At 44.2% G+C, this 18,069-nt stretch overlaps 1 protein-coding gene and 1 pseudogene across 7 annotated transcripts in view; one reads left to right on the top strand and one right to left on the bottom strand.

Moving 5' to 3' along the window:
* The window catches only part of ZMAT3 (zinc finger matrin-type 3), a 40,410-nt gene extending 36,272 nt beyond the window's left edge, over nucleotides 1-4,138 (bottom strand). For 5 of the 6 annotated variants that reach the window (XM_080655905.1, XM_080655904.1, XM_080655906.1 and 2 more), the window contains exon 1: nucleotides 3,960-4,093. The gene's annotated coding sequence lies outside the window, so the exon portion shown is untranslated. Of the gene's footprint in view, nucleotides 1-3,959 lie in introns of all 6 variants that reach the window. The other variant, XM_080655903.1, reaches the window with a different exon arrangement.
* Nucleotides 4,139-16,976: 12,838 nt separating this feature from the next.
* On the top strand, nucleotides 16,977-17,715 carry LOC308241437 (peptidyl-prolyl cis-trans isomerase A-like; annotated as a pseudogene). Its single transcript has one exon. The product of its transcript is annotated as a peptidyl-prolyl cis-trans isomerase A-like (transcript).
* Nucleotides 17,716-18,069: the final 354 nt, after the last annotated feature.

Below are 18,069 nucleotides of genomic sequence, written 5' to 3'. Positions count from 1 at the left end.
CTTCGGTGCACAAGATGACACTCCAACCAACTGTGAGCCACGCTGGCTAGGGCAGTGACTTCTCTTGATAAAAGGACAATTTGGCAACACTTGGCACATGGTCCTACATGGGCAACAACAGCTCCTAGTGCTGAAAGTACAGTGTCCCTGGCAGCCACACCTGCCTTCTCCAAGCCTCCTCAGCCCCCACTCAGCCTGCTGCCTCTACTCATGTTACTTGCCTGCCCCTGTAGGCCCTTGAATTTAGGACCTCACTTCAAATAGCCTTACACTACATTCATGAGTGCCCTCTGAGAATGTTTTCTCTCCCTCTATCGGTAGATTACCTGCACAAAATAATGTATCAAGTAAAGGTGCAATAAAGTAATGGATCACACTACCACAGCCCCAATATAATTCCAGTTCCCCAGTCTTTCAGTTATTGCTTTTCCTCTTCTTATTAAATAACTGATAGTCTCTATTCTGTTTCCCTCAGCAAAGGCTCAATATATTCCAATCCCTTTTCAAATTTATCCATGATTTCTCTTGCCTCCTACCCAGATGGCATCTTCTAATCCTGAGTATCTCAAAATAAACTACAGTATACACTTTGAGTTTCCATGATTCTAACCCAAATTAAAAATCTTTATTTCAAAATTCACTATTCCTTCCACTCTCTCACTATTATTAAAAATCTCCTTTCTTGGTCAATAGAATATGGCTATTTTAAACTGCTGAAATTTGCCAGCTACCATAGAAGTGCGTACATTTTATGACAATGACAGATCTACGAAAATTAACTAAGTTTTGAAAAGTTAAAAGTCTCTATTAGCATATTTAATAAGTATACACATGTGGAAACTGCAATCAAGTAACAACCTTTTACTAAAGTCAGGGTCTTGAGGCAGCAAAGAATATCAATGCAATGGGGAAAGAATGTACCTAAGAGCGAAGTACATAAATTATTAGTCACTAGAGTCCCGGTGCACGAAATTCCCCGTGCATGAGGAGTGTGTCCCCCTCAGCCCAGCCTGCACCCTCTCCAATGTGGGACCCCTCAAGGGATGTCCGACTGCCTGTTTAGGCCCGATCCTAAACGGGCAGTCAGACATCCCTCTCACAATCCAGGACTGCTGGCTCCCAACTGCTTGCCTGCCGGCCTTCCTGATTGCCCCTAACCGCTTCTGCCTGCCAGCCTGATCACCCCCTAACCACTCCCTGCCAGCCTGATTGCCCCTAGCTGCCCTCCCCTGCAGGCCTGGTCACCCCTAACTGCCCTCCCCTGCAGACCTGGTCCCCCCCCAACTGCTCTCCCCTGCAGGCCTGGGTCCCCCCCAACTGCCCTTCCCTGCAGGCCCGGTCGCCCCCAACTTCCCTCCTCTGCCAGCCTGGTCACCCCCAACTGCCCTCCCTTGCAGGCCTGGTTCCTCCCAACTGCCCTCCCCTGCTGGCCATCTTGTGGCAGCCATCTTGTGTCCACATGGAGGCAGCCATCTTGTATGTTGGAGTGATGGTCAATTTGCATATTACTCTTTTATTAGATAGGATTATTAGATAGGATAGAGGCCTGGTGCACGGGTGGGGACCAGCTGGTTTGCCCTGAAGGGTGTCCGGATCAGGGTGGGGGTTCCCTTGGGCGTGGGGCAGCCTGGGCTAGGGGTCTGTGGTGGTTTGCAGGCCGGCCATGCCCCCCAGTGACCCAAGCAGAGGCCCTGGTATCTGGGATTTATTTATCTTCTATAATTGAAACTTTGTAGCCTTGAGCAGAGCCAAGCCTCCTGCTCGCTCCGTGGCCTTAGCCATTTTTGTTGGTATTTATTTATCTTCTATAATTGAAACTTTGTAGCCTTGAGTGGAGGCCTAGGCTGGCCATGGTATGCGGAAAGCTTGGCTTCCTCCATCGCCGTGGGCAACTCAAGCCTCCTGCTCTCTCCAGCTCCGTGGCTGCCACCATTTTTGTTGGGATTTACTCATCTTCTATAATTGAAACTTTGTAGCCTTGAGTGGAGGCCTAGGCCGGCCAGGGTGTGGGGAAAGCTTGGCTTCCTCCATTGCCAGGGAAACCCAAGCCTCCTGCTCGCTCTGTGACTGCAACCATCTTGGTTGGGTTAATTTGCATATTCTCTCCAGATTGGCTGGTGGGCATGGCTTGTGGGTGTAGCGGAGTGACGGTTAATGTTATTTTATTCTTAAGCAGAAATATGCTGTCCATATCTCTGGGAACATAAAGAAAAGCAATACAGCCCTGGCTGGTTTGGCTCAGTGAATAGAATGTCAGCCCACAGACTGAAGGGTCCCAGGTTGGATTCTGGTCAAGGGCATGTAACTCGGTTGCAAGCTCAATCCCCAGCCCCGACCTGGGTGCCTGCAGGAGGCAACCAATCGATGTCTTTCTCACATCGGTGTTTCTCTCAGTCTCTCCCCCTCCCTTCCATTCTCTCTAAAAATAATCAATGGAAAAGTATCCTCAGGTAAGGATTACCAGTACAGAGACACAGTAATACCAAATTGCCATAAACAAGTTGCCAATTCAGAAGAGAAATGGTGAAGGAGGGTGTCAAAATATCTGGATAAAGGAAATCAGCAATATAAACAGAAAAGCAAATGCTATAAATTGTTTAGACATGTCTGGACTTGTTTTATGGAAGCTCACTCCCACTTGAGGAAATTTGGGCACATGTCTCCTAGTGTTGCCTAACAGATTTCCATCAAAGGCCCTTCTCAAAGCACAGAGGTACAAGAGACCCGTTCCCAGCGCTAATAAAAATCTCCCGAATCAAATGCTCACCAAATACAGACTTACCCCGTTATCGCATTTTATCTTTATAATGTTCAAAGAATAGCTGTTATTTAATCAAAATTATTTCTTGTAATAGTCAACAATCAAAATGATGTCAACTTCCAAACAGAATGTATGACAGCTACACCAAGTGTTACTACATTGGTAAACGAAAATTAGCATAAAGTATAAATCTAAAAGAAATAAAATCATGCCTTTGGTGAAAGCATGAATGGTGGATTATAGAGAGACCAAAGTAATGTGACTCAGATCCATTAACCTGCTGCATTCGATTAAAAGAAACCAACTTGGTGGCTGATGAAAATAAAATAGTCCTCAGATCATAAAAGCCATTCAATGTGATGCTTAAGGTGGCATAAATGAAGGGTTTATGGTAGTTAATGTCCCGGTTTGGAAGCGGGTTTGGAGACAATAAAGAAAATCAAAGCTTCCGGGTGGACCCAGTTTAAAGAAAGGGAATGAATGATCATATAATAGTTTTCATGATTGGACTGGGGCCTACTCTTCACGGACTGTTTCAAAGCTAATCACTTTCTTGTTTCGAGAAAGCTACGGAGGACAGACCACAGTATAAAGGAACAGGTTCCTGAAACCTCAGCAAACTAGGAAAGTATCTAATTGGGAATTCTGGACCTGAGGGACAGACGGTGAGCATTATTTGGAGGTCAGCAGAACGGAGCCGGGGCTGGGAGAAAAACAGAAAAATAATCAGCTGAGGCAAGGTACATCCTATTAGGAAGACTCAAAAGAACGCAAGAATCTGGGGGAGAAGAGGCCTTGGTGAACTGGCGAACCTCCGCCAGTCTCAGCAGTGACGGTGCCTAAGCCTAGGGCCCCATTTGCACATTTGAGTCAAAGCTACATATGCTTCAGCATCGCCCACATATACGTTCCATCCTTACCGTGCATGCAGGCGCCCGAGCGCGCACACACGCACCTCAATCCCTTAAGGATGCCATCACGAAAGATGGAATCCCGGTCTCCCACGAGGCGGGGGCCGGCGCGAGAGCCAGGCGGCTGCACGCTCCGCTCATCCAAACAGAGCATGTGAGAGGCTCAAAAACAACCCAATAAATAGAAGCAGCGCACGCCTCTCACGTGGAGGGCAGGTGGAAAGCCCGCAGCCCACAGGACCCCGAGTCCCCCGGCTCCTGGGGTCGTCCGGATTGCCCGCACTCACCGGAACTCCGGGACGCGCCGAGAGTCTGGGCGCCGCGTCCGCCCGGGTCGCCCGCCGCCGCCTCCCCTGCGCGCCCCGCCGGCCAGGCTCAACCCCGCCTCCCGCGGCACAACTTTCTCAGCTGGCCCCGCCGAGCCCTCCCCGCAGCTGAGGGCTGGCTCAAAAGTCAGTCCAACCGGACCCACAGGGAAACAGCTGCAGGAAGTGACTGCGGAACCGGGAGGCGGCGGAGGAGGAGACTGAAGGCGCCGGCCCGGCGTCGCCACTGCGCATGTGCGCGGCGGAGCACGGCAGCGGCGGCGGCCGCGGCTCCAGGCACCGAGGTGCTGGGGGTGAGAGGTGGACCGGTGCACCCCGGGGCACTGGGCGGGAATGGGCAACAAAGGCGGGAGTCAGAAGAAGCATGCCCCACCGTCGGTCTCAGCGAACAGGTCCTGAGAGATGTTCATCATAGACCCTGGAAAGTTGATTCAGATCAGAAGCCCGGGCACAGCTTTTGCACCATTCATCTACTGTCATTGAGATGCTTTCATTCCAGCTGCGCCCTCAGTCTGTGGGCTGCGGGCTAAAGAGGCTGAGTGGAGCTGCCAAAGGTCCAGGACCCTTTAAACTACAACAACAGAACCTTTAAACTGCACCTCTCCCCAGGATGGAGGAAGAAGAGCATAGCTGCGGACTCAGTGGTCTCAGTCACACAAGAGCACACACACACACATACACTTGCCTGATCCCCTACACTAGCATGGGCAAGAAATAGGAAGACTTTCTCCTGACCCCTGGAGCCTGGTCTGCAAGACAGGAAAAACCAGGAAGAGACTGGCTAACGCTAGCATATCACATGTTCTCATAGTCAAGTTTGACGCCTTCAGGATTGATGCTGAGATAGAAGCTGAGGAAATTCTAGCTCTAAAATTCTGATAATTTGTAAATGATCCCATATGAGATTTGCTGGGGGGAGGGGAAGTTATTGTGGTAAAATGTAATTCACCATTATCATTTTACATGTATAGTTCAGTGTCAGTATGTTTACTTCGTTGTGTGCTTATTTTTTAATCATTAGTAAAAATGTTAAGGAGATCTAAGTATAGCAAGATAGACACTAGTAATAGGCAAACTACTGCAGGAAATGAAGGCTGTTTCTTTGTACGACTACCCACAAACCAGATTGACTTTTCCAGAAATGACTTCACAAACAGTGATTGTTTAGCAACCATACACACCCAGCTAGTGTCCACAGGCCATTTAGGGAGAGTAACCCATCATGCCTAGGTAAAAAACAAAATTTTTCTCAATTGATTCTCCAACTGTTTATATCTACAGACTCGTATCAAAATTAAAAATGGCCACATTGTTTCTTAAAAAAATAAATGCTGCCCAGCTTGCATGACTCAGTGGTTGAGCGCCGACCTATGAACCAGGAGGTCACGGTGTGATTTCCAGTGGGGATATGCCTGGTTGCTGACTCAATCCCCAGTGGGGCGTGTGGGAAGCAACCGATCAATTATTCTCTGTCATCATTGATGTTTCTATCTCTCTCTCCCTTTCTGTTCCTCTCTAAAATCAATAAAAATATATTTTTTAAAAAATAAATGCTGTTGAAATCTACTCTCCCACCCTTTTTCTGCATGGTCTTTAGCCACTTCACAGTCCACACCCTTTAACCACGACCACAAATGGGCTTGCCTTTCCAACCTGACCTCCCACCAGTCTCTTAGACATTGAACAAAACAGTCACATTTACTTACAGGGCTCCATCCATGCCAGTCACTCACCTGCCTCTGTGAGTTAGATCCATCAGCAGCAAAAGGCTTTGCCCCATCCCTGCATTTCCAAATCCCACCTATCCTCCTAGATGATGACTTATCTACCCTATAAACTCCTGGACAGTAGGAAGGATACATGTCTTGGAGTTTTCAAATTTTATGTTTCATTGTTTTATGCCATTTTGTATCCTATATAATAAAAGAGTAATATGCAAATTAACCATCACTCTGCTACACCCACAAGCCACACCCACCAGCCAATCAGGAGCAAATATGCAAATAAACCCAACCAAGATGGCTATGGCCACAGAGAGCAGGAGGGAGGCTTGGGTTGCCCGGGCGATGGAGGAAGCCAAGCTTTCCACCTGCCCTTGCCGGCCTAGGCCTCCACTCAAGGCTACAAAGTTTCAATGATAGAAGATACATAAACCCAAACAGAAATGGCAGCAACCATGGAGCTGGAAAGAGCAGGAGGCTAGGGTTGCCCCTGGTGATGGAGGAAGCCAAGCTTTCCACACACCCTGGCCAGCCCAGACCTCCGCTTAAGGCTACAAAGTTTCAATTATAGAAGATACATAAATCCAAAAAAAAAAAAAATGGCTGCCACCACGGAGCAAGCAGAAGGCTTGGCATTGCTCCAGGTACAAAGTTTCAATTGTAGAAGATAAATAAACCCCAGATACCAGGGCCTCTGCTTGGGTCACCAGGGGGCGTGGCCGGCCTGCAAACCACCACAGGCCCCTCACCCAGGCCGCTCCACACCCCAAGGGAACCCCCACCCTGATCCAGAACACCCTTCAGGGCAAACCAGCTGGCCCCCACCCGTGCACCAGGCCTCTATCCTATCTAATAAAAGAGTAATATGCAGATTGACCATCACTCCAACACACAAGATGGCTGCCCCCCTGTGGTCAAAGATCCTGCCCCCATGTGGACACAAGATGGCCACCACAAGATGGCCAGCAGGGGAGGGCAGTTGGGAGGAACCAGGCCTGCAAGGGAGAGCAGTTGTGGGTGATCAGGCCAGCAGTTGAGGGCAGTTGGGAGGGACCAGGCCTGCAAGGGAGTGCAGTTGGGGGCGATCAAGCCTGCAGGGAGGGCAGTTAGGGGTGATCAAGCCTGCAGAGGAGGGAAATTGGGGGCGACCAGGCCTGCAGGGGAGAGCAGTTGAGGGGTACCAGGCCTGCAGGTGAGGGCAGTTGGGGGGTACCAGGCCTGTAGGGGAGGGCAGTTAGGGGCAAACAGGCTGGCAGGGGAGCAGTTAAGGCATCAATCAGGCTGGCAGGGGAGTGGTTAGGGGGTGATCAGGCTGGCAGGCAGGAGTGGTTAGGGGCAATCAGGAAGGCAGGCAGGCGAGCAGTTGGGAGCCAGCAGTCCTGGATTGTGAGAGGGATGTCTGACTGCCCGTTTAGGCCCACCTGGGATCGGGCCTAAATGGGCAGTCGGAAATCCCTCGAGGGGTCCCAGATTGGAGAGGGTGCAGGCTGGGCTGAGGGCCCCCCCTCCCCCGTGCATGAATTTCGTGCACCGGGCCTCTAGTGTTAGTATAAAAATCTGAAATATTCACCCCACCCGATAGCTCTGCACACACACATACACATTTCCATGTCCTCTACCCCTAGTCTTTTCCTCCTCCCAGAGAGCTAGGGCATGTCCTTCCCCGCCTCAGGGAGAAAGAAGAATGTAGTTCTCAGAGATTTGTTTAGTAGACATATGGAGCTCATGGCAGTGACAGCGGTCTCATAAGTCAGACATTTTGGTTTGGAATAGCTGACTTCATGAGTTTAGCTCCTAAAGAGCTGAAAGAAAAAAGCAATTAGACCACAAACAATGTATTAGTCCGTTTTGCTGTAAAAGCAAACAACTCTGAAATCTTATGGCCATGAAGGTTTATTTCTTGCTTGGATTCCATGCTATGGGGCAGCTCATGGGTCTTCTTATTCCAGGTCCCAGACTGAAGAAGCAGACGCTATATATGACTTGACAATTCTCCTGGCAGATGGGAAGAGCCAGAGAACTGTGGGAAATGTGAGGACTCCAAGCTGCTTCTCCAATGGGTCATGGCATGCCCACTCAAATCCCATTCACCAAAGCCTTGCATATGGTCAAACCCCAAGTCAATGGAGAACTCTACTGCCTCTGCCGTCAAATCACATGGCAGTGAGCATGGATTATAATGTTTTTTACAGGGTGCTGATGGCGGTGGTGGGGTTAATTGTAAAACAATAATGTAATCTGCCACAAACACAGGGGAACCAATTTTCTCACTCTAGAGGTATTTGCGTGTATCCCCAAGAAGAGCCTTGTACCTCCCCCCGCCCCTTCAATCCCTGGGATTAGCTTCTTTTGAACGAAGCTATGGAGATAGAAATTTTAGAATCCCAGATGTGTCTTAAGATCTGAAGACAGAGTCCAGCTAATGAGGCTCAGTGGTTGAGCATTGACCCATGCACCAAGAGGTCAAGGTTTGCTTCTTGGTCAGGGCATATGCCCGGGTTTCCGGCTCCATCCCCAGTAGGAGATGTGCAGGAGGCAATTGATAGATGTTTCTCCCTCATCAATGTTTCTATCTCTCTCTCCCTCTCCCTTCCTCTCTACAAATCAATAAAAATAAAAGATCTGAAGACAGAGATCTAAGCTCTATCCCTAGGGTGACTAGGGAATCAGAAAAGCAACCAAGGTCCTAAGGTTTCTCTCTAATAAGCTAATAGAGAGTAGAATGTTTACATAAAGTATTTGGGCATGAAGAGCCAGAGGAATATGCCGAAACCCGTCCAAGATTTAATATTTATGGCATTAAAGACCATTCAAAGGGGCTGAGAGAGGACTGTAGAGGGTTGAATGGCCTGGACATCAGAATAAGGAAGGACAGAGCTGAGTACATAGATCAGTGATCCAAACACAATAGAAACATGAACGCTAACTTCTGAGGCCAAAGCCAAGGGTGTTTGCATCTGAGAACTGGATATCTCCCCTGCACCTGCCTCCCCACCTCACCCTACCCTAATCCCACCCTAAAGGATTTAGAGGCTACCCTCTGAAGAACAGGGGGAGTCATGATAAAGTGATTACATTTAAACCAGAATTGATTTGGGGACAGGAGAGATTTGTGGGTAACAGAAATGCATGTGGAATTGGCTAAATTAAGTTTTCTGTCCTTGGGAAAAATAGGATCTCCACATTCAGACTTATTTCAGTTATTTTTTTAATATTTTATGACTTGATACGGCATACATAACTAGCATATTTGTACCATCATGTTTGATCAAATAAATGGATGAATTAATAAATGAATGAATGAGGTATTTCTGTTTCCTCCCCCTTTATAGTAGGGATTATAGTGTCTGACAGTTTTACTTCATGGAAATGTTGTCTCTTTGGTATAACTATTATGTGGGAAACTGAATTTATCAGGAGGAAACTCTCATGTTAAAACAAACATAATTATTTTTTATTCTGCTAGATCCCATACTGAGAAAATCAACGTTTTTTATTAGGTTATTTATTTACTTAGATGATAGTTCTAACACACTTTTGGTAGCACGCTTGAGCCTTTGGGTAATCTGGACCAGACATCTTTATGCTATCCCCAAAGTCAGATAAAAAGGGAAGTACTCATCCATCTCCATGGACTGATACAATTTGCCAGGTCAGATCCCCTCTGGAATGTAAATTTCCATCATCCTTTGAGACACTATATTCTTTACTCTTATACACAGACCATGTCACATTATATCTTCCAGATCTACTTCTTTCTTTAAATAATCATTGTAGAGTGGCTGGAAAGAAAATACTATAAAATTTTAATACTGTAAATTCTCTCTCTCTCTCTCTCTCTCTCTCTCTCTCTCTCTCTCTCTCTCTCTCTCCTCTTCAACACAATTCTTTTTTTACAATCAAAGCAATACAATACAACAAAAATCTCAAATTAAGCAAAATAACCTTTCAGGCATTTTAGTAACATTCTAACACTTTTTAACTTAAAAATAAAACATAGAGGAATAGTAGAAAGAGTGGCATGATTTTTTAACTTTCCTGAATCCCCTGATTTAAAAAAGTAGACAAAGTCACTACAAAACCAAAAGTACCCCCCACACCTCAAAATATAATTGATGATAGAGATAATCCACCAAGAGCTACAAGAGTTGTATAGCATCAGCAAGAAAAAGCAGAGGAAAAACACAACAGGGCTTCATACAGTCTGAGAAATACCCAACTAGCTGGCAGGGACTCACTGGAAGGCTCAGTGGACCAATTTGAGAACAGACGCAGAAACTGAGAGAAGCTTTGAACATTCCAAGAACAGATGCATGCATGGGTATGTGGTGAGTTCTGAAGGGACTGGAACAGTTAAGGGCCCATAAACTCTCAGAACTAACTAATCCTAACTCCATCCCCAAAAATAGAGTCTACATGTTATGAGTTAGAGAAGTAAGAAAGAGAAGATCGAAAATAGAAGAGAGCAAGGAGCCAGATCTCAGAAAGAAGCCAGCTCCTAGTGAGCACTACATGAGAACAAGACAAGAGCGAACTCTAGAGTCTGAAGTTTGAAAGGTGTTCTGAACCACCCATCCTCCAGCTTCTAATCAAACCTATAGATTGAAAGAAATATGGAGGCAGAGAAACATGTTAAACTACACTTGCACTCAACAAAATTCAGGCTAGAGGACCAATGACCTCATTTTTCCAACAATTAAATTACACAGCAAAAGTGAGCAGGGGTGAAGGGGGAGTTTTTTAAGTCTTTAATATGCAGATTGACATTTCTTTCCAGGAAGAAGAAATCTCTGTAGAACCAGGAGTAGCCAGGGCTGGATACTCCAGCTCAACCAGTCAGGTAGACAGAGAGGGAATCCTTCCTTTCTCCACAATTTTGTTCTCTTCAGTTCTCAATGGGTTGGATGAGGTTTATCCACACTGGGGAAGGCAATCTGCTTTACTCTGCCAATAATCAAATGCAATTCTCTTCTAGAAACACCCTCACAGACACCTGAAATAATGTTTCACCAGATATGTGAGCATCCTGTGATCCAGCCAAGTTGATACATAAAATGAACAATCGCACCATGTAAAATAATGAATGCTGTTTTAAGCTGCTAAATTTTGGGTAATCTATTATGCAAAGATAAGTCTCCCTTTTAAAAATTCTTTAAACTAGATAGATAGATGATAGGTAGATAGATTACTTGTATAAAAATAAAAACATGTATCTCCTTACTCTTTTTTGCCTCTTCTTTGCTGTTTATACTTCCTGATTAACTTCAGAATCATACTGTCAAATTCTCCAAGAAAAACTCCCATTGGGATTTTAATCTGAATTGCATTAAACCTATAAACTAATTTAGAGAGAAGTTAAAGTTGTACAATGTTCTCTTTCCAGCCATTCTACAATGATTCAAGACTTTTATGTTCTCCCCTGAGATTTCATGATTATATTCATCATAAGTACAATATTTGATATACTATTAAAATAGGTAAATTATACTTTAGTGAATGAAAACTATTTTCTTTTAAATAATTATTGCTGCTATATAGAAAAATTGTCCTAGTCTTATATTATATCCAAGCATTTAAAATAACTTTACTATCTGCTTGTACTATTACTAAAATGGTAAAGTCTTCCTTGTGGGCTGATTTATCAACATACAAAAGGGAAATGAATATGTTTAAGATGATGGCAATCATATATTCCTTAATTGTCAGATTAAGCAATTTACTTCTTAATATATGCAAACAATGGAAATAATTAGCTATTTTCCTGAAAACTCCATATTCCTTTCCTGACCTAAAATCCTTTTCCCTCTCACAACCTGCACAACTTTTCTCCCAATTCTAAAAAACACTGAAGTTTTGTTGTTGTTGTTGTTGTTTTAATAATATGTCTCCCTCATGCAGACCGGTTAGCTTCCAAATGTTTCTTTGCCATTGGCATCACTAACATGAATTCCATTTTCACAAGCACTATACCAAAGAAAGCCAAACCATACTTTCCTGACTCTTCCCCCTTGCGGTCTCTATTCTATTTGGGAGAAATACCTATTCATTATGCTTCTATATATTCTTATCTGCACCATTTTGAGTATGTACTTATCAGTGTTATCCAATAATGGGAAGAATGATACATTTATTTAATGTTGGGAAGGAAGTACACTCACTTGTAATAAGAGCCTACTGTATCAGACATTTCACCAGTGGCTTTCATACCCTATCCTATATAATAAAAGGCCAGTGACCATAACGACCAGAATGACCAATTGACCAGTCGCTATGAGATGCATTGACCACCTCTCGGTCCCTCCCTGCAGCCCGCAGGCTCCGATAGATCACCGGATGGCAAATGGGGAACCAGGTTGGGTGGCGGCAGCAGAGTGGGACTGGGGACTGGCAAGCAGGTGGAAGGCTGACCTCTTGGTCCCTCCCCTTCCATCTCCCCAGGCTCTGATCGCTGGCCCTCAGGCTCTGATCGCTGGATGGCGAACGGGAAACCACAGGGAACCTGGGCCACAGTGGGGCAGGACTGGGGACTGGTGAGTGGGCGGAAGATGGTCCTGATCGCAGGCTAGGCCTAGGGACCCTACCCATGCACAATTTCGTGCACCAGGCCTCTAGTCTTATATAATCCTCACAACAGCTCCAATGAGGTATATTAATTTATCCATTTTACAGATGAAGAAATTAATTCTGAAATGTTAGATTATAGTTTAAAGTTATTCAGTTTAGGTCTCTCTCATCCCACCGCCTTGGTTTCCACTCGGTCAGACTCTGTGTGCACAGATCACCTGGGCATCTCGCTAAAATGCAGATACTGTCTGAAATCAGGGCTGAGATGCTGCACTTCTAACAAGTCCCCAGAAGACACCAGAACTGCTAGTCTCGTCACTTTAAGTAACAAAGCAGATCACAGGATATTTAAGACAACATGACTTGTCAAAAGGAGTACAGGCTTTGGAATTTGCTCAACTGAATTCAAATTTGAATACAGATACTTACTAGCTTTCTAACACAGCCTGGATTCTTTCTGAACCTGAGTTCTGTAGTCTGCAAAATGGAGAAAATAAGACCAGCTTAATAGAATTCTTAGGATAAAAAAGAATACATGTCCAGTACCTGACACATGTTAGAGGCTCAGTATTGATCAGCCTCTCCTTGGGAGCTTAGAATATTGCTCTAAACCTTATAGTCGTTCAATATGTATATTTCTTTGGTGGCAATAACAGAAAGACAACTAAAAGTGATTTGGACAGAAGGCATGGGAGCATCTTAGCGATTGCCTAGTAGTCCAACTTTGGGAAAGGCAGCTGGGCTCCTGGAACCAAGAACTTAGATGCTATCCATAATCTCAATATGTCTCTCTCTCTCCTGCTCTCTCTCTCTCTCTCTCTCTCTCTCTCTCTCTCTCTCTCTCTCTCTCTCATTTCTTTATCTCCCAAGGCAGTGGTCGGCAAACTCATTAGTCACCAGAGCCAAATATCAAGAGTACAATGATTGAAATTTCTTTTGAGAGCCAAATTTTTTAAACTTAAACTTCTTCTAACGCCACTTCTTCAAAATAGACTCACCCAAGCCGTGGTATTTTGTGGAAGAGCCACACTCAAGGGGCCAAAGAGCCGCATGTGGCTCGCGAGAATGAATTCTGTTCCACTGCAGTCTTGTTTCTCACAAGTAATGAGACTTAGGTGCCAATAGTCCCCGAGCTTTGCAACTTAAGATTTCCACCATCACAAAAGACTGAATCTCAGGCTCTATCTTTCTGTACCAATTTTTAAAATCCTTGAGACACAATTTACTTGGACAATAGCAGCCAGATGTCCTCCCCTGGATCTATTACCTTTGGTCAGAGAGGAAGGGACTCAGAGAAGGGGGTATTGCTGTGAAGTACTAGGTACTTCAGTGGGTCAATTGGTGACTACTACAATGAAAGGGAAGAACTGGGCCAGGAATCAAGAAACCTAGATAGCTGTCCTGATTGTGGCACTCATTTCCTAAGTGACTGTGGATAAGTAACTTAATATCTTTGGCCATCACCTTTATTTACATAATAAGATTAGATGATACCTGAGATCATATCCAAATATAAAATATTATGAACCTATAAATATATGATTAAAGTGTAGAATATCTTCAAGTTAAAAGTTAGATTTTTTTAAAAATTTATCAACTGGAATCATCTTCTATTAGTACTTTCTAAGCTATTGAAGATTGGACTATTCCAGGATTAGTGTTCTTTAACATCAGTCAGTGTGGCTTTCCAGTTGAAAGGGGAGTGTCCTTGAAGTTGATGAAACTATTTGTGATTTGTTATAATCTCTCCCTGGACTTTACAGTCAATTTTTTTTTCTTTTTAAATAATTCGACCCTCCCTCTGTTTAACAAAACACGGGCTTGGAAAACAACAACCACACATAATAAAAATATATGTTGGTTGCCAATTTTCAGTTGGAAAGGTATAAATAGAAAAAGTCCTGTTGACTAGCTTCCAAGAGGTTGCTATTACTTTAGGGGAATCTATTGCCTCATTCCTGGGTTCATTCATTTGACTAATATCAACTGAAGTCTGGTATGTTTCAGACACTGGTCAAAGCCTTGGGGATACAGTAGAGAAAAGACAAACTATATCTCTGAGTTCTGGTTGCTTATGTGCTAAGTAAAAAGGAATAATGATAAATGTCTAATAAAGACATGGATAAAACATAAAAATTCTGGCATGCCCAATCTCTCCCTTCCTCTGCCATTAGCCATGGTAATTTAGGCATTTCAACTTCATTGGTCATGGGCCATTGCCTTCTTCAAGCTTCTAAAAGTCACACTAACAATGAGTTTGGGTCCTTGTCAGAATGTTAAATCTCAGATCCCAAGAGAATAATCCAAAGTCAATAATTTCTTTCTTTTCAAGTCTTAAATTTTAGCCACTTTGATCAAGAACCTTTCCTTCCATGAACACAGACAATAGTGCAGTGAAGGCCTGGGGGTGGGGAGTAGAGGGCGAATGGGGAAGTGGGGGAGAGGGAGTCAATGGGGAAAAGAGGAGACATCTGTAATACTTTCAATAATAAAGATTATTTAAAGGGGAAAAAAAAAAACTTCCCTGTCTCCTGCTAGTACATGCAGCTCCTTTGGGGTATGGTCTCTTTCTTCTTATGCCAAGTCCAGCATGTCCTTGATGGGGTATGCCATGGCTTTATCTTAGTTACTGGCCCGGGAGCCAGGAGAGAAAGCAAGGGCAGATCCCGAGGGAGCCGCTGATGCCTTGCAGGAGAGAGCCCTCTGTAGTGTTCTCCCTCTGGGAAATAGGAGCTGGGAGTGCTAGTTGTGACAGGGACGGCCACCTCTGCAGGCTGAGGACTCAGAGGAGTCTGGGGATTCAAAATCTTTGGGGTTATCCATACAAATGTCTTCATCCCATGTGTGAGAGACCCAAGTTTCCCATACCTCTGACCTTGGCATAGCAGTCCTGCCTTAGTTGAAGTCAATTTTCTTTGAAGCTCAGTGACTCAAACTATTAAGTCCTGAGTATGGTTTTCAGCAATTTCTGCTCTCTCATTGCAGGAAATAAAGACCTTTTGTAGTTACCAAAGAGGCTCGATGACCTTCACACTTGATTTTCAAGTGTTTGTGAAATGCCCTCAACATTTAATTATCCCTCTGTAGAGTATCAATGCAAGTTAATACCAGCTAGTCAATATCATGTCCTTGTATGCATTGTCCGCCCATCACCACCTTGGGAACTTTCAAAAGCCTTGAATTATTGTACCAGCCAAGGTATTCTTCTCTACCAGAACACTTTCCCCACTGGAGACAGTGTTAGTGACTTGGCTGCTATCATGTGTTAGAAACTGCCTTTGCCTCACTTACCACCTGGGGCAGGGCTGCCATTGCCAGACAAATGGTGAATGATCCAGCCCCCAATCTTCAGTGCTGGTGCCTTACTGCATCACTTCAGGTGCTTGAGGAAGCCGACACTAAGGTGGTATTAGGAGAGCAAGCGGTTCTTTGGAGGGTGATGTCTATGAAAATCAGAGGAAATGAAGCAAAATTGGGCAGAAGAAGCCTTCAAACAACAATGCAGTTCTGACCGTCTGGCCAACCCAATGGAGAGCTCCAGAATAAAAACTAACTATTGGGACTCTCCCATCCTAGTTGGTGTTTGTTTGAATATAGAAACAATGTTTTCAATTAGTTATCGGCAGGGGAAAATGAGTAAAATCATGTCTTGTGGTAAATGGACAAAATGCTATAGCAGAGAACACACCAATTTTGCAAAATTGGATTGAGACAAGTTCCTATCAAACATGTTTTCAATTTCTTGCCAATTTTTTCTTCTCCCTTGAGGTAACAATATTCTGGAGACCCCAGAATTCCATACATATGTGGACAGAGATGACAATAGGGGTGAGTTTTGTTTTTTGGGGTTTTTTTTGTTGATTCGTTTTTACTACATTACAAGCTATGACTAGAAATCATCAAGAGGAGGCAGTCAGAATGTGGCTATAAAGATAATAGGGTGCAACCAGATATTCAAGGCTAATATCAGACATTCTGTAAGAACAACTCACTAGAGCAATAGGAAAGACTAATAGGCTCCTTCATACAGGGTCAGTATATTTTACAATTTTGGGGTTACTTGTCAAAAGACATTTTCAATGAAGAAAGTCAGATTTTACCAATAAAGCTATAATTTTTTTTATCACATGTAAATTTAAAAATCCAATGATTCATGATCCTCAAGCTCGTTCTTCACATACCTTCAACATTTATTTTTCATTGAAACAATGCTATTGTTTTCAGTAAAAACATTCACAATTAATCATTTTCACCATCGCATTAAACAGACATATTAGCCCTAACCGGTTTGGCTTAGTGGATAGAGTGTCAGCCTGCGGACTCAAGGGTCCCAGGTTTGATTCTGGTCAAGGGCATGTACCTTGGTTGCGGGCACATCCCCAGTAGGGGGTGTGCAGGAGGCAACTGATTGATGTTTCTCTCTCATCGATGTTTCTAGCTCTCTCCCTCTCCCTTCCTCTCTGTAAAAAATCAATAAAATATATTTTAAAAAACATACACATTAAAGAGACCATTTTTTTTTTTCAGATGAAATGCTCTCAATAAAAAATGCAGTACTGGCTACAAATTCAGGAGATAAGCACACAAAAACTCCCCTCCCCCCACCCTGCTCTACATGTGATAGACTTCACCCCATTCATTAATTTTTTTCAGTTGCTATTCCATTCAGTAAAATTCACACATCTTGGCTTTGCAGACACCGCCACTCCGAAGCCACTCGTGATCAGCCATGGTGAACCCTACCGTGTTCTTCGACATTGCCGTCGATGGCGAGCCCTTGGGCCGCGTCTCCTTCGAGTTGTTTGCAGACCAAGTTCCAAAGACCGCAGAAAACTTCCGTGCCCTGAGCACTGGGGAGAGAGGATTCGGTTACAAAGGCTCCTGCTTCCACAGGATCATCCCGGGATTTATGTGCCAGGGCGGTGACTTCACACGCCATAATGGCACAGGCGGCAAGTCCATCTAAATTTGAAGATAAGAACTTCATCCTGAAACATACAGGCCCTGGCATCCTGTCCATGGCAAATGCTGGGCCCAACACAAACGGCTCCCAGTTTTTCATCTGCACTGCCAAGACCGAGTGGTTGGATGGCAAGCACGTGGTCTTCGGCCAGGTGAAAGAGGGCATGGATATTGTGACGGCCATGGAGCGCTTTGGGTCCAGGAATGGCAAGACCAGCAAGAAGATCACCATTGCTGACTGTGCACAGCTCTGATGAATCTGACTGGAGCTTTATCTCCCCACCTGACGGTTCCTCTGTCGCTCAGGAGAGCGCCCTTCACCCCCAGCTGCTTGGAATGTTCCATAACCTCTGTGCTCTTGCCAGTTCATTGGGTTCCATAATTTCCTTCCCCTTCCCAGTCTAGCTGGATTGCAGAGTTAAGTTTATGATTATGAAATAAAAACTAAACCGTTGTCTGTCAAAAAAAAATTCACACATCTTGTTGAAAATACTTTTGTTTGTACTTTGCAAATAAATATGATTTCACAAATATTCTCAACATAATAGTAAACAAAAATAAGTGAAAAGCTATATCAATATTTGTTACATTTGTTTGGATACATGTTTTGAGCATATGAAAATGTATCCTTTGATGGTATAGTTCAAAAAAGGTAAATTGTTTCATCTTAGATACCAATTTTTGAAGCAAAATATATTTTGGCCAAATTTACAGTACCAAATTTTCTCCTATTTAGTAGCTTCATTGCCCACAGAATTCTAAAACTGATTTTAAAGGCACCCTTAATTATTCATCTCTGTGAAAATTTTTTAGTGATTTTTCTT

Source organism: Plecotus auritus (genome assembly GCF_963455305.1).
Source record: "Plecotus auritus genome assembly, chromosome: 2".
In the NCBI taxonomy this organism is placed as follows: Eukaryota; Metazoa; Chordata; class Mammalia; order Chiroptera; family Vespertilionidae; genus Plecotus; species Plecotus auritus.
This window is presented reverse-complemented; position numbering and strand designations above follow the sequence as displayed.